At 39.6% G+C, this 16,219-nt stretch overlaps 1 long non-coding RNA gene and 1 pseudogene across 1 annotated transcript in view; both read left to right on the top strand.

Moving 5' to 3' along the window:
• LOC132422207 (uncharacterized) overlaps window positions 1-16,219 on the top strand; it is a 205,007-nt gene that overhangs the window by 180,922 nt on the left and 7,866 nt on the right. Inside the window, exon 3 of the long non-coding RNA XR_009518832.1 lies at window positions 5,113-5,261. This is a non-coding gene — a long non-coding RNA (uncharacterized lncRNA). The remainder of the gene's footprint in view (window positions 1-5,112; window positions 5,262-16,219) is intronic.
• Window positions 11,917-12,958, top strand: LOC132421629 (ras-related protein R-Ras2 pseudogene; annotated as a pseudogene).

Raw genomic sequence — 16,219 nt, forward strand, 5'->3', positions numbered from 1 at the left:
GACAAGAAAAAAATTTATTGACAAGGAAAGATGGAGATTATTAACTAAAGAAAGCAGGTTACAAACAGCACACCGTCTCATTTTGGTAAAAATATGTATATGTATATTTATATATGCATGGAAAAAGCTTTCAGGATCTACACACAGGTGTGTTAACAGTGGTAATCTATGGGTGGTAAGAATACGGTGCTATCATTTTCTTATTTTTTTAATCTTAATTTATAACTTTCTGCAAGGCACAAATGCTGCTTTTTGTAATAATAAAAATTAAAACATGAATGAATTTTTAAACTGTTTCAAGTAGGCTTAAACTGACTCAGATTTTCACTGAAAGCTGTCCAGGAAATTTTTTCTGTGTCCTCCACCTTGGAAATGAATAGTGTGTCCCAACTTCTAAGTAGGTCTCAGCGTGAAGGATTAAAAATTTTAACAGTCCTGGAACTGAAAGGGAATCAATCAGATATTGAGCACGCATACATTTTCTCCCGGCAATGTCAGTAAACGACCTCCCCATGAGGAGCAGGGAAGGTTGCAAGAAAGCAACCTGACAACCAGGTGCTCACCAGTCAACACTGAAGCAACCATTTACTGCTCTAATGGAAATATCCACAGTTCATCAACTCCTAAGGGTAGTAAGTTCACAGAAATTTTAGGAAATGCTGAGTTCCAGTGCTGTCGGACAAGGAGAAGGAAGAGTATTTTGAAGACAACTGCAAAAGACTGGAAGGGTCACTTATTGGATGCTATTGAACCGATTATCAAGAGACTTGCGTTCAAGCCTTACGCCTAAGGAACTGGGAAAGTTCACAGCCATGGGAGTCCTCATATTCTTTATCTATAAAGTGAGGTCTAGACAAAATCTAACATTTTAATTGCTTCACAACCATGGTTCATTGAATAACAAGATATTCTGTGGGAAACTAAGTTATAACATTAAATATCCCGGAGAATTTTGCCAACATCCCCTTTATGAATTCTCAGACTGCTGAGCTAGTTGCCTGTAGAGGGCAGTAGTCAGTTAATAACATCTTTTTGACTCGAGCCGGAAGGGACTTCATGGATCCCTCTTTGTTATAGAGAAGGAAATTGAGGCCCAGAGAAATCAGTTTACTTGCTCAGAATCACACAGGTAGCACTAAAGCAGAGGTGAAAATATCTTTTTTTTTCATTTAATTTTTTAAATTGAAGTACAGTTGATTTACAATGCTGTGTTAGAAAATGAAGAATTCTGATCCATGTTTAAAAAAAAAAAAACTTACACAGAGATCTAAACTTGAATTGCATTTAGTTGTCCATTTACTGAATCACCTCTTCTGAAAACAGTTAACGTCACCACCACCATAAAACAAGGACACTATCCCAGAAAACCTACTCTTGAAGACATTTTTCTTGAAGACATTTAATTCCAATGTCACTCCCCAGTCACAGTGCTATCCAGTGAAATTCCCTCAGCCTGTTACCATTCTGTTGATAAACTATGCTGTTGAAATACTTCTTTGCCAAATGCATGTCTGTAGTCCTCAAAATGCTTTGGGGTACTGGGTGGTGTGTAGAGTTTTTATTTTTTTTCCCTCTTAATCCCATCCATGGCTGTGGTTACCTGAGGTTGGTGTTCAGTTATTTCAGTCATCCTGTGATCAGATTAGATCTGCCACTTTGCAAGGTTGTCTCTTCCTTGCCAATATTCCAGAAAATTCCAGTCCATGTGGTCAAATACTATACATGGACTCAGGCTTTGTAAAACCATGACGAGGATATGTTTGATGTGTTAGCTTTGGGCTTTTCAGTTTGTTCTTATTTTGAGAAATAGACATGTAGTGGCATCATGCCGCAGTAGGAGAATCGTCAACTTTGGAGGATTTACTATTTATTATTATGGAAGCTTAAATCCTGCCTCTGCTCATGTATCAGCCAGGTCTCTGCAACAAGTTACTCTGACTCTATGAGTATCAGATTTCTCATTACAGTATTTACCTTATAAGTGAAGATTAAATGAGAAAACTATAAGTACCTAGATCAGTGCCTGTAGTATATGACCTGTTATTAGAATTAGGAGAGAGCAAAAAGGAGAATTCCACAGTGTAATGGATTCAAGGTCATGGCTATTAAAGCAAGGTATTGTCTTTAAAATGACCCATGGGAAATAGGTTAGATGAATGTTCCAGTGGATAAGTTTCAGGAAAGTAGCTTTTGACCCACCACAAGCTAGTGCCATGGTACTCCTATTGTTCACCAACTTTCACAGCAGTGACATTACTAAGATATAGCCTAAGTCACCCCACACATGTTAGTGGTGACCAAAGAGCATGCTCCGTTAAGAACATGAGTAGAGGAACTTAGAACAGTTAGCCACTCTCACTCCATGACATTTCTAGGATGCAGAGAGGGCGTTTCAGTTTCTTTTTCAACCCAGTCTTTTCTTAGAGCTTATGGAAAAGAGAATGAAGGAGGTCCTCAAAAACATGACGGTCCAAGCATAGGTACACTGTTGCTATGGCATTTTTTTCATAGTTTTGCATAATTGGTTCATACCCTTTGAGTGCATATTATGTTCAGAGCACCAGACATGTATTATTTCATTCAAACTCCACCACAACCTGATGGGGAGATACTGTTACTGACTTCAGTATATTGACAGAGAAACTGAGGTTTGACAAGTGTGTGTTGCTTGCCCAGGTCGAAAGTAATGTGGTGAAACCAGAATGAAACAGTAACTCCAGAGTCTGTGCTGGAGACACAGCACAATATATAAGTTTGGCATCTTATACATTGGCTTTTGTGAATGTGGTAATAGTGGGCAAAAAGGTAGATAGCAACCTGAGGGGGAAAAAAACTCAAGAAATCTACTGAGAACCAAAACCATTTCCATCCCCACAGTCTACATTAACATAAGTTTTCTATTCCATGGGTCTTCTTCAGCATAAGTTTACTGTTCCAGAAAGCCCAAGAAGATGGCAATTACAAATGACTTTATCGTTCACTCCAAAGACCTCCCCAAAGACCCTTCAACTCATCTACTGAAAACATCAAAGAATAATTTTACATCAATTTGAGCATTTTCAAACCCCTCACCTCAAAATCTTCACCTTGCTATGTCCGTTAATCCTAAAAATTATATTGTGGGGCTTCCCTGGTGGTGCAGTGGTTGAGAGTCCGCCTGCCGATGCAGGGGACACAGGTTCGTGCCCCGGTCCGGTAAGATCCCACATGCGGAGCGGCTGGGCCCGTGAGCCATGGCCGCTGAGCCTGCGCGTCCGGAGCCTGTGCTCCGCAACAGGGGAGGCCATGACGGAGAGGCCCGCGTACCGCAAAAAAAAAAAATAAAAGATTATATTGTCCTCACCCAGCCCTAACCAGGCCTCCCCACTCTCAAGATGAAAGACACACATTGAAGAAAACCATACTTCAAAATCTCGAAACTATTCCCAATCTTGCCCTCCCTATTCTGAGCCTCTGCTAAGCCTGTTTGGTGAGATCTCTATTACCTGTAAAGCATTCGTTTCTTAACTGGGGCTGATTTTGCCTCCAAGAGGAAATGGAGCAATGTCTGGAGACATTTTTGATTGTCATGACTGGGGATGCTGCTGGCCTCTAGAGGGTCAGGGTCAAGATTGCTGCTAAACATCCTACAATGCCCAGGATAATCCCCGTCTTCTAACAAAGAATTATCCAGTATCAAAAGGTTATTTTGATAATATTTGGGGGAGCTAGAATTCAAACCACTAATTAGCAATGTCTAAATTCATTCTATATAGAAGTATCTCAAACTCTGAACCATTCTGGCTATGTTCTTATTCTCATTGCTATTCGTTTCCAGTATCCCTGCAGGTTAGTAAGCCCCAAATCCATGGTGCCCATCCTCAAGAATTTCATCCCGAGAGTCTATACTACAGACAAATACCTGACTTTCTTTTTTATGGGGCTTTCCATCTTCTAAGAAAAGATCACCTGGTGGTTCATTTATCTTTAATTTCTATACGTTGTATTCTGAATGAGCAGTTTGAATTGATGGACTTGAGACCGCAGTTTTTTAGGAGATATCCTTATCTGTCTTAATAACTAGAGTTTCTGAAGGTGTGAAAATGGCTTTAATGAACAGGAAGCTTGTGCTACTGAAACCAAACAGCACTAAATCATAGCATACTAAAAGTAATAGAGAATATGGAATACTGCCTTTGGAAATTAGAATTGAATTTTACCTTTTCTTCTAGATATTTCCACGGATAACAATATTTCCTTGGACATCAGTGTTTGAGTTATAAGATCAATTTGTAACTGAAAATATAAACAGTCTACCTTTCCTGCCTGTGGTGGGTAAAAGGAAAAAGCAACTATATATAGAAAGAGTTCAAACACTGATATCACTTAAGTCTTGAAATACTGTGCAATGATTTTCTGAAGGCAAGTAATGGGTTTTGAATCTTGGGGATTTAATGAAATTAAATATCTGGGCACAGAAGCCAGGACTTGTGTTGTTGGAATGAAGCCCGTGATGATCTCAGCCTGTGCAGAAATTACATTGATAAACCCACAGTGCCTTTGTATTAGGCAGCAATGTGTCTGTCACCAAGAACTTCACTGAATCTTCTGGGAGCTCTCAAGCCCATCATAGAAATATTGCCTATCTCAACACTTGTCACAGGAAGGACCCGGGAGGTTTTCCTTCTTTAAAATTTTGGGGTGATGAGAGTCTCGAGTCTTGTGGGGATCCACTCAGACCCCCAGAGTTGGTATAAAGATAATGTTAAAGACAAAACATTTTAGCTAAAGCAGAGGGGGAAAGAAATCTTATCTAAATGGCCCTTACCTGACCATGGCAGAGACGCCAGAGAAATACAACTGCTGTTAACCCCCTTCCCAGGGAGTTTCCTGCAAATGCAGCTGCCATGGAGACCGACTACCCATTCCCTTAGCATCAAAAAGTCCCATAGAACCTTCCCTACCTTCCCACTGAAGCCCTAATCGCCACCACCCCTCTGTTAAATTTGGTACATGAACCTGTTAATCCCTGGCTGTTGAATGAGTTCCTCATCACTGACTACTTCCACCTGCCTGCATAAGTAATCCTTGTCTTTTCTCCTGTTAATCTGTCTATTGTTGGTTAATTTGTAGGCCCTCAACCACTAGACATCAGTTGGAAGAAGAAAAGTTTTCCTTCTTCAACAGTTCAACAGTTTGGATGATAAGGACCGGATGGTAGGGGTGCCCTGCTCACCTAGAGACTGTAGCTGAGATCTTGGGACCTCTGACCAAGCTGACAGGTAAGTTTCCTTACCAGCCAGACTCCCAGGTCTCTCGGGGTCTGGTTGAGCAAAGGCAGTAAGAGCTTCTCTTTTTTTTTTTCTTTCCAGGGTTGAGATTAGCAGGAGAAAATACTTAACACGAACTAGTTCTTTGTATATTGTGACTCAGTTTTTTTTTTTTTTTTTTTTTTTTTTTTTGCTGTGAAGATATTTTTATTTACTTTTTTTGAACTTTTGAATTTTATTTATTTTTTATACAGCAGGTTCTTATTAGTTATCCATTTTAGGCATATTAGTGTATACATGTCAATCCCAATCTCCCAGTTCATCCCACCACCACCACCACCACCACTTTACCCACTTGGTGTCCAAAGGTTCATCCTCTACATCTGTGTCTCTATTTCTGCCCTGCAAACCAGTTCATCTGTACCATTTTTCTAGTTTGAGTGCTCTTATTGTAGATCCTTTCCCTCCCAGGGATAGCCACTCTGTCCTATCTGTTAATCTTTGTGTGTCCTGAGAGCTTGGTTTGTATCTAGTAAGTGCATTCACTCTCTGGTTTTCTGTCTGCCCAGGGATGCAGATTTTTGGGTCTGTGTTCAGAAGAAGCCAAACATAGGTTGAGATCATGAGAATCTGTAGACTTCAGGACAAATATGTGAGCAGACTGGGCACCCCATTTGTGGCTGGTGTCCTGCTAACCATTACCAGCTCTTAGTGCGTTCATCTCAGTCTAGATAAAGGGTCTTAGTCCGTAAGGACCTTATCCTCTGTTTCCTCGTTGCCTTGCTTGTGCTGGGAAGTCCTATCCCAGTATCACCTGCCTGGTGTCAGACACAGATCAGAAGGTCTGTAACTGGAGGTGTCTCACTTTAAAACACACAAAAAAATTATTTTCTTTATTTTTTTGGCTGCATCAGGTCTTTGTTGCAGCATGTGGGATTGTGGCGTGTGGGTTTTCTCTCTCTAGTTGTGGCGCGCAGGCTCAGGGCGCATAGGCTCTGTAGTTGTGGCATGCGGGCTTAGTTGCCCTGTGGCATGTTGGATCTTAGGTACCAGACCAGGGATCGAACCCGTGTCCCCTGCATTGGAAAGTGGATTCTTTACCACCGAAACACCAGGGAAGTCCCGAGGTAGCTCACTTTTATGGGAAACTAGAGACACATGTTTTCACAAACACCACTCCCATCACCTGTGGCAAATGAGATTCTTTGCTTTCTTTCTCTTTGGCTATTGTTGGGAGTGACTAAATTATGGGTCTTCATTTTCTGCACCCTTTTGGGGGGTTGCCTCTTGTGTCCATGGCTAAATCATTAAAAGGTCCATTGGTTTTGAGGCACATTTTAGAATACATATACGTTTGCAGATCCTAAGTCGTCAGTGGCTAGACAACAGATCTTTTGATTTGAAAAAGAGTTTATATTTGTAAGAATTTTTAGAGAACTCTCACCCTAAACAAATATCCTATTACCAATATGGAAAAATCAAACTGAAAGGAGGACATAAAGAAAGATCACAGCTAGCTTAAAAGTCTCCCTTAACAAAATTAAAGAACAGAAATCAAAATCTATATCCACCATAAACTCCCTCCTCCACCTCCCTGCTACAAATGGCCCACTTGGGCCTTTCCCCTGAAGGTTAATTGGGCTAAAGTGGAATGAAGTACTCGGAGGGAAGGAATACATCCTAAAGCCTTTGTTGAACGATTTATAAAAACATTCCAAAGACACAGAGCTCTAAATCCAGAAGCCCTGGAACATAGGAATCTTGGTTTCTGCCTTAATTGGAACTCTCTCTGATATACGTAAGAATTTCAAAATAATATAGTTGGATGGGTGGGCCAGCCCCTTAATATCACTATTGAGGCTGCCACTCAATTCTTTGAAGAATTAAAAATATCTGTCCTGGGCTTCCCTGGTGGCACAGTGGTTGAGAGTCCGCCTGCCGATGCAGAGGACACGGGTTCGTGCCCCGGTCCAGGAGGATCCCACATGCCGCGGAGCGGCTGGGCCCGTGAGCCATGGCCGCTAAGCCTGTGCGTCCGGAGCCTGTGGTCCGCAATGGGAGAGGCCGCAACAGTGAGAGGCCCGCGTACCGGAAAAAAAATTAAAAATCTGTCCTTATCTTACTAACCAAGTCTTTATAAAATCAGAAATATGGCTCTAGAAGTAACCCAAAGTACACCCATCTTTCTGACCAGTTCCAAAGCCTCCCCTATTCATCTCAAGATACTTGCTGATACTTTAAGAAGTCAGGATGTTGGAAAAGGGACTGACCTGAACTTAAGAAAAAGAGACACAAATAGTAATTACGCTAGGCCTCAGCCTCCTCAGTCCCGCTCCTCTGAAACCTCTTCGCAACTAGGCCTCAACCTGGGCCAATTAGAAACTACAGACTCTCAACACAAATAATTCTGCCCACCTACTACATCCCCCTCTCCCCCTCCCCCCTTAAAAATGCCTGTTTGCAAAGGCTCAGTGCTCCCAGACGAATTTACTGTTGTCCCAGCCAAAATCTGGTAATAGGCAAATATGCCCCTGAAAACGCTCTTAGAGCAGTTATTTTAAAAGGTTGCTTTCTTCCTCTCCCTCTTTGAGATGTAAATCTTCTACCACCCAGAACCATCTTCTCCAGGACCCGAGAGCCATCTCTTTAAAATGCAAACATCCAAGGAAATTAGGCTGGCTCTCAGCCTGAGGGGTCCCTTGCTTTTAATTGTACTATTGCTTTCTGTCATAAAATATAAGAAATTTATTTCTCCTCTTAATAAAAACCAATTAATATCCCCCTTTAATGAGCCCCCAGTGCTCTTTTCCTTAGCACTCCCCGGGCTTTAAAAAGTAACTTCTCGGGACTTCCCTGGTGGTCCAGCAGTTAAGACTCTGCGCTCCCAATGCAGGGGGCCCAGCTTCGATCCCTGGTCAGGGAACTAGATCCTGCACGCCGCAACTAAAAAGATCCTGCACGCGGCAACTAAGACCCGGCATGGCCCAACAAACAAACAAATAAATAAACAGTAACTTCTCAGGCCACTAAAACAACCACCTGAGTGAGACTGAACTACAGCCCCCACTGATTATACATCAAGGCAAAGAAAAGGTCTTAAAGGTCTCCCCCACAAATATTGGTAAAAAGCTTCAGCCCATAGGTTGAACAAATAACAACTCATTTCATCTGCTAGAAACATAGTCTGAATAAAAAGTGGGACAAAGACAAACACTAATTCTTACCTAAACTAATAAATTTTGGATTACTATGAAAGCTGTAAGGTCTCTATTTGTGTCTGCATGTATGCTTATGTCTGTCTATGTATGTAATATGTATATGTGGTATTTCTTACCCCTGGATGGTATAGCCAAATTAATTTATAAAATTCCTTAAAAGAGCTCTACTTTAATTGGCTTAGAGAAAAATAAAAACATATAAATGAAATATTCCTAAAACTCAGAAATCTAAATTTTTTTTTCAAATTCACATGATTTGGGTAAATCTTTAGTAAATAAGACTAGTTTAATATCATTTGTTTAATAATAAAAATAACTGTTTCTTCTGAGTTATCAGCATTATGATACAAACATATATTTTCAGACTACTTGGGTTTACTAATCAAATAAGCTATTATTTACTATATGTTTAAGATTATAAAACTTACAGATTTTATTTTTTTTATTGGAGTATAGTTGCTTTACAATGTTGTGTTAGTTTGTGTTGTACGGCAAAGTGAATCAGCCACACGTATACATATATCCCCTCTTTTTTGGATTTCCTTCCCATTTAGGTCACTACAGAGCACTGAGTAGAGTTCCCTGTGCTATACAGTCGGTTCTCATAAGTTATCTGTTTTATACGTAGTAGTGTATATATGTCAATCCGAATCTCCCAGTCCATCCCCCACCCCCCTTCCCCGCTTGGTATCCATACATTTGTTCTCTATGGCTGTGTCTCTATTTCTGCTTTGCAAACAAGTTCATCTATACCATTTTTCTAGATTCCACATATATGCGTTAATATACGATATTGGTTTTTCTCTTTCTGACTTACTTCACTCTGTATGACGGTCTCTAGGTCCATCCATGTCTCTGCAAATGGCACAATTTTGTTCCTTTTTATGGCTGAGTAGATTTTATTTTTTTTAAATTGAAGTATAGTTGATTTACAATGTTTTAGGTGTACAGCAAAGTGATTCAAAGATATATATATGTGTGTGTATATATATGTTCTTTTTCAGGCTCTTTTCCATTATAGGTTATTACAAGAAATTGAATATAGTTCCCTGTGCTATACAGTAGGTCCTTGTTATTTATCTATTTTATATATAGTAGTGTGTATCTGTTAATCCCAAATTCCTAATTTATCCCTCCCTCCTCCTCCCCTTTGGTAACCATAAGTTTGTTTTCTATGTCTGTAAATCTGTTTCTGTTTTGTAAATAAGTTCATTTATATCATTTTTTTAGATTCCACATATAAGTGATATCATATGATATTCATCTTTATCTGACTTACTTCACTTAGTATGATAATCTCTGGGTCCATCCATGTTGCTGCAAATAGCATTATTTCTTTCTTTTTTATGGCTGAGCAATATTCCATTGTGTATATACACTGCATATTCTTTATCCATTCATCTGTAATGGGCACTTAGATTGTTTCCATGTCTCAGCTATTGTAAATTTTGCTACTATGAACATTGTGGTGCATGTACCTTTTCGAATTAGAGTTTTCATCTTTTCTGGATATATGCCCAGGAATGGTATTCCAGAATCATATGGTAACTCTATTTTTAGTTTTTTAAGGAACATCCATACTGTTCTCCATAGTGGCTGCACCATTATTCTCACCAACAGTGGAAGAGGGTTCCCTTTCCTCCACACCCTCTCCAGAATTTAGTATTTATAGACTTTTTGATAATGGCCATTCTGACTGGTGTGAGGTGATACCTCATGGTAGTTTTGATTTGCATTTCTCTGATAATTAGCAGTGTTGAGCATCTTTTCATATGCCTGCTGGTCATCTATATGTTTTCTTTGGGAAAATGTCTATTTAGGTCTTCTGCCCATATTTTTCTTTTGACTGAGTTATTTATTTTTTTGATAGTGAGCCATATAATATATGTGTTTTGGAAATTAATCCCTTGTTGGTCGCATTGTTTGCAAATATTTTCTACCATTCTGTAGGTTGTCTTTTCGTTTTGTTTATGGTTTCCTTTGTTGTGCAAAAGCTTTTAAGTTTAATTAAGCCCCATTTGTTTATTTTTGCTTTTGTTTCCATTACTCTAGGAGACAGATCCAAAAAAAATATGACTGCGATTTATGTCAGAGTGTTCTGCCTATATTCTCCTCTAGGAGTTTCATAGTATATGGCCTTACGTTTAGGTCCATTTTGAGTTTATTTTTGTATATGGTGTTAGAGAATGTTCTCATTTCATTCTTTTACATGTAGCTCTCCAGTGTTCTCAGCACCACTTATTGAAGAGACTGTCTTTTCTCCATTGTTTATTCTTGCCTCCTTTATCATAGATTAATTGACCATAGTGAGTGGGTTTATTTCTGGGCTTTCTATCCTGTTCCATTGATCTATGTGTCTGTTTTTGTGCCAGCACCATACAGTTTTGATTACTGTAGCTTTGTAGTATAGTCTGAAGTCAGGGAGCAAGATTCCTTAGAGATTTTATTTTAATCAAATTAAATCATTGCTCTTACAAATTTTATTTCAACAACAATTGTGTTTTATTATATGTCTGCTTAGAAGTACGTTCCAAAATCTTTTTGGTAACTTGAAACCTTAGAGTTATACAAAGTTAAATAATAGATATACATTAAATATCCATTAAATATCTAGATCATTTCCAAATAATATAAAATACTGAAACATTAATTACTAAACATAGCTTTAAGTTTATCTATTTTGACTACTTATTTATACAGGAAACTAAAGATATTTGGTTCTATGAACAAAAATGATATTTTTGTCATATTGAGAAATTGTACTTTGAGGGCAGCATAAGTCTCTAGAAACTGTGAGATGATGTATTGATAAATTTGCTAATCTACAACACAATGCTGGTGGTCTATGACAGTTCACAATTGTCTACTTCCTAGTTTTCTCTGGGAAATAAAGGTTACTAAGGGTTCAAAATTATAATCAATATATGTAAATGAAGCTACTAGAAATAAATAAGGGTGAAGAAGAAAACTCTGAATGCAAAGTATTCAAGGAGTGTAGGATTGTGTTTGTTAAGAAAAAGAAAAGAGTAATTCTGTCCAAAAGTAGTTGTTTAAAGATTGTTCCATTGGCACTGTGAAGACGTGTGCTGGAGTGCGACCCCCGGCCACTGAAGCCCCTCGCCGCTGTGGTCACCTCGCTTCTCTGCGCCTCGGTCGGGACCCAGGCAGCCCGGGCGCTGCGCTGCCACCCGGACGGGCCCTCCAGCAGCTCCTGGCGCCCGGGACCCCCGCCCGGCTGCTCGCCTGCGGCCCACCGGCCGCACAAGTCTCCGGAGCCGGGCCTGGGACGGGCGGTGGCTCGGCGTGGCCGGGCTGGGCTCGGCGGCATCCACACGGCCGCCACCGGCTGGCGGGACGGCTCCGACCAAGAGAAGTACCGGCTCGTGGTAATCGGCGGGGGCGGCGCGGCAAGTTGGCGCTCACCATCCAGTTCACCCAGTCCTATTTTGTAACGGATTATGATCCAACCATCGAGGATTCCTACATAAAGCAGTGCGTGACAGATGACCGGGCAGCCCGGCTAGATATTCTGGATACAGCGGGACAAGAGGAGTTTGGAGCTATGAGAGAACAGTATATGAGAACTGGCGAGGGTTTCCTGTTGGTCTTTTCAGTCACATATAGAGGCAGTTCTGAAGAAATCTATAAGTTTCAAAGACAGATTCTCAGAGTGAAGGATCGTGATGAGTTTCTAATGACTTTAATTGGTAATAAAGCAGATCTGGATCATCAGAGACAGGTAACGCAGGAAGAAGGACAGCAGTTAGCACGACAACTTAAAGTAACATATGTGAAGGCGTCAGCAAAGATTAGGATGAATGTAGATCAAGCTTTCCATGAGCTTGTCCGGGTTATAAGGAAATTTCAAGGGCAGGAATGTCCTCCTTCACCAGAACCAACACGGAAAGAAAACGACAAGAAAGGCTGCCACTGTGTCATTTTCTAAGAATCCCTTGAATTTTAGCTACAAACTGCCAGGAAAAACCCTCATCTTCTCCCTCTCTCCTTACAGTTAACATCACGCCGGTACCTTTCTAGCCTTAGATAAATGATCACCGTGGTAGCCTTAGACCAAGAAGCTGGCTAATCCTTTCCATGAAGCTAATCCAATGGTCATTCAAGACAGATTTAAAGGAAACACTAAGGCTGCTTCAAAGATTAATTCCTTTAAAATGGATATCTATATATACAGACACATTCTTTTTTTAAGGGCTTACTTTTAATAAGGATGAATCAGCTTTGGAACCTAAGCTGTTTGCCAAGCTGAAGTCATAGGTTGTGAAATAACTTTTAACTTCTGGAATCATATCGCCTACTGTTACTCTAAATAGAAACATAGGGAGTTTTTTTTTTTAATGTGAATTTTTGCCTATCTCTAAAAATTTTGATGTCAACTTTAGTTAACCTTAAATACACTGAATTGAATTCACAAAAGTGAGACATCTCAGACCTTTACTGATGCTATAGCCTTTGTTTTCCAGTGGCCAAAATACCAAAATGCCTATTGTATTTATAGGTTAAAAACTGCATGTAAAGCCTTTACTATTATTCCTAAAGATAATATTCTATGTGGCCAAATATTTGGACTCATTCTGGACTTAGGAATTTTAGTGTTCTTGGTTTTTTAATTTAACTCTTTTCACAGCCATGTTGAGAGTAAAAATAAATAATTTCTGTCTGTCTTCCTTTTCAAGTATTTCTGGGTAAGGGATTCAAAAAACTAAAACTGTTTTTGTTTATAACATAAAATATGGAATTGATCTTTCCAGGGTCAGAGATGATTAACGTTTTGCTATATACTTTTATACGTTATTTTCTTATCAAACTAGTTAACAAGTATTTTTATATGTTTGTAAGCAAATATGCTCTCACAGCATACCTCGTGTATATGTAAAGATAAGTATTTAATTCTTACTGTTCACTTTTAGCTGACAAAGGAAAAAAAAGTGAAAACTACAGAAACTGTGGTAGAACCTTACATGCTGTTCTGGTCCTGGTTGTACCCACCTTTGGCCAGTCACATAGCTACTCAAGAAAGCTTCCCAATAGAGTACGACAGGATGAGAATCTGAAATCACTTCCGATATCCCCTACTAGATACTGACTGCTATGTCAAGTAGTAAGTGGTAAAACGTTTAGTTGACAATTAGTATAACTGTGGGTGACTTCTGATTTTGTTTTTCATTCTGTGGATTGTGTTTAAACAATTCAAAGGTATGTTCCTGATTTTGAGATACTAAGTGGTATTGCGAGTTTTCATTTTATTGAATGCGTACAACAGTTGCACAAAGTTTATAAAGCATATCCTTGTATGCTAGAATTAAAATTGCTCTGTTCACACACACACACACACACACACACACACACACACACACACACACAAGATTGTTCCAGAAGAAAAAAGAAAAAAAAGAGAGACAAGGGGCTTCTCTGGTGGCGCAGTGGTTGAGAGTCCGCCTGCCGATGCAGGGGACACGGGTTCGTGCCCCAGTCCGGGAAGATTCCACATGGCGCGGGGCGGCTGGGCCCGTGAGCCATGGCCGCTGGGCCTGCGCGTCCGGAGCCTGTGCTCTGCAACAGGAGAGGCCACAACAGTGAGAGGCCCGCATACCGCAAAAAAAAAAAAAAAAGAAAGAAACAGAAAGATGAATAAATATAGGAAGTTTTACAGGTTGGGGAGTGGGGTGATGTTGTGGGACACAGAGAGAGAATCTTATCTAATGTGGTCAGGCTGGCTAAGACTGAATGGATTTACTGTAAGTTTTATAATGTCAATACTGTTTTAATATCAATAATGTATTGATGCAAAATTAGAGTTTAGTTTTCTCTCCCTTAAAAAGACAAAGTTTTGGGGCTTCCCTGCTGGTGCAGTGGTTGAGAGTCTGCCTGCCGATGCAGGGGACACGGGTTAGTGCCCCGGTCCGGGAAGATCCCACATGCCGCGGAGCGGCTGGGCCCGTGAACCATGGCCGCTGAGCCTGCGCGTCCGAAGCTTGTGCTCTGCAATGGGAGAGGCCACAGCAGTGAGAGGCCCGCGTACCGCAAAAAAAAAAAGAAAAGACAGAATTTCTTGGATTACTGGTCTGTTCTTAATAAGAGATTGTAAAAGGTTCTCTTTACCTTTTAAGTCATCTACTTAGGAAGCAAAGATCCTGTGTCTTATTGGAATAATTTCCAGTACTTTAACCATGTTTTTGATTATTTAAGAAGACCAAGTCTTTTTTCTTAAATAAAAACTGACCTGTGATCCTATTTAATCAGGTGTTCAAACCTGCTGACGTTTTGGACAGCTTCCCAAAATCAAATTCTAAATGAAGTCTTTTTGACCTGGAACTGACTTTGAGACTTTCCACAGGGTCCCTGGAAAATCTCAAAGGGTTTGTCCTCTCACCTTGTGAAAAGGGAGATGTTTAACTAATTAAGTTGATGTCATAATAAGTTAAGTTGCACGGAAGCACTGTCAGATGGGAAGAGGTGCTTAACCTTCCCTAGGTTATACTGGTATGCCTAAATGTTATTGATATAAGTACTTCAGAAATTCTATGAAGTTCCTAGAAATTTGTCAATGCCCTCATTGTCTATGATATGTCCTGATAGAATGTTATCAGTCATAATTTCAGTTATTATCCTAAGAGAATATATGTCACAGAAACAACCAAATTTGTCAACTGCATTATTTTTTATAATGAATTCTCATCAAACTTTAACAGTAGCCATTTTAAGTTTTTTGTCATTCACATATAGTTATTCCGTTATTCTGATGCTTTCCTGAAAGCTCTTGCAATCAGCTACAAGCCGGAATACTTTGTCTTCAACAAAAGGGATGTCTCAGAGAACCACAGAAAGATCTATGACCTAAGGTACTCTGGGGTACAGGCTTCTGATGGCATTGCTTAAATAAATTTGAGATCATGCCACTAAGGATATCCAGAATTCTAGTGGTGAAGCTGATGACTTCACAAAACTGCTAAGCCAGTTTCAAATGGGACAAGAATTATTATGTGGGACTGAATGAGCAAGTGAAAAATGATTATAATTTTTATGGATTTTTTTGTTTATTTGTTTGGAATATCACTTGTTCTTAGATGTTTTGTTTTTCTGGATATAAGGAACCCCTTTTCTGTTTTCTCCTAAGCTATCTATAACTCACAACAATTAAGAAGATTATATCTTTGCAAACTGAAAAGAAACATTTATCTTTTTTTCCCTAACTGATCCCTCCAGAATTCAGAAACTCTTACTGAATATTTTTACTCTCATTGCAATATAGTTGCTTGCATAAGTTCAGTAAGAATCTGTTCTCTTTGTAACAGGACATAATTGAGAAAATTGGGTATATCACCAAGGCTTTAACTGGAATGTCATATTTGAGATTCATGTGCACAGAATCATCTATGACCAAACAGTTTTCAGGAATTAAGATTGCTTTATGAAGCCAATGTTTACAAAACCGTTCTGGAAAAACTGTCCTGGTACCTGGCTTACAGACTTCCCGGCCTTTATAGGTGAGTAGGGAAAGTCACTTTCTGGCAGGCCCAGGAACTTTAGGATATTTTGGGAAACTCAAGAAGAAAGGAAATCACCAAATCTATAAATACTGCAGATGAAGTCTGATAAGTTCATGGCTTGGCTTGCAAGCATCAAGAGGCATTTAAAAGTCCAATCTGAGATTCCTTATAAAAGTTCCAGCCAAGCAAACTTTAAAAGGCCTATATAGTCCAATTACCAATCTTGCTGCACTTATGTAAATGA

This window comes from Delphinus delphis, chromosome 3 (assembly GCF_949987515.2).
Source record: "Delphinus delphis chromosome 3, mDelDel1.2, whole genome shotgun sequence".
NCBI classification, from domain to species: Eukaryota; Metazoa; Chordata; class Mammalia; order Artiodactyla; family Delphinidae; genus Delphinus; species Delphinus delphis.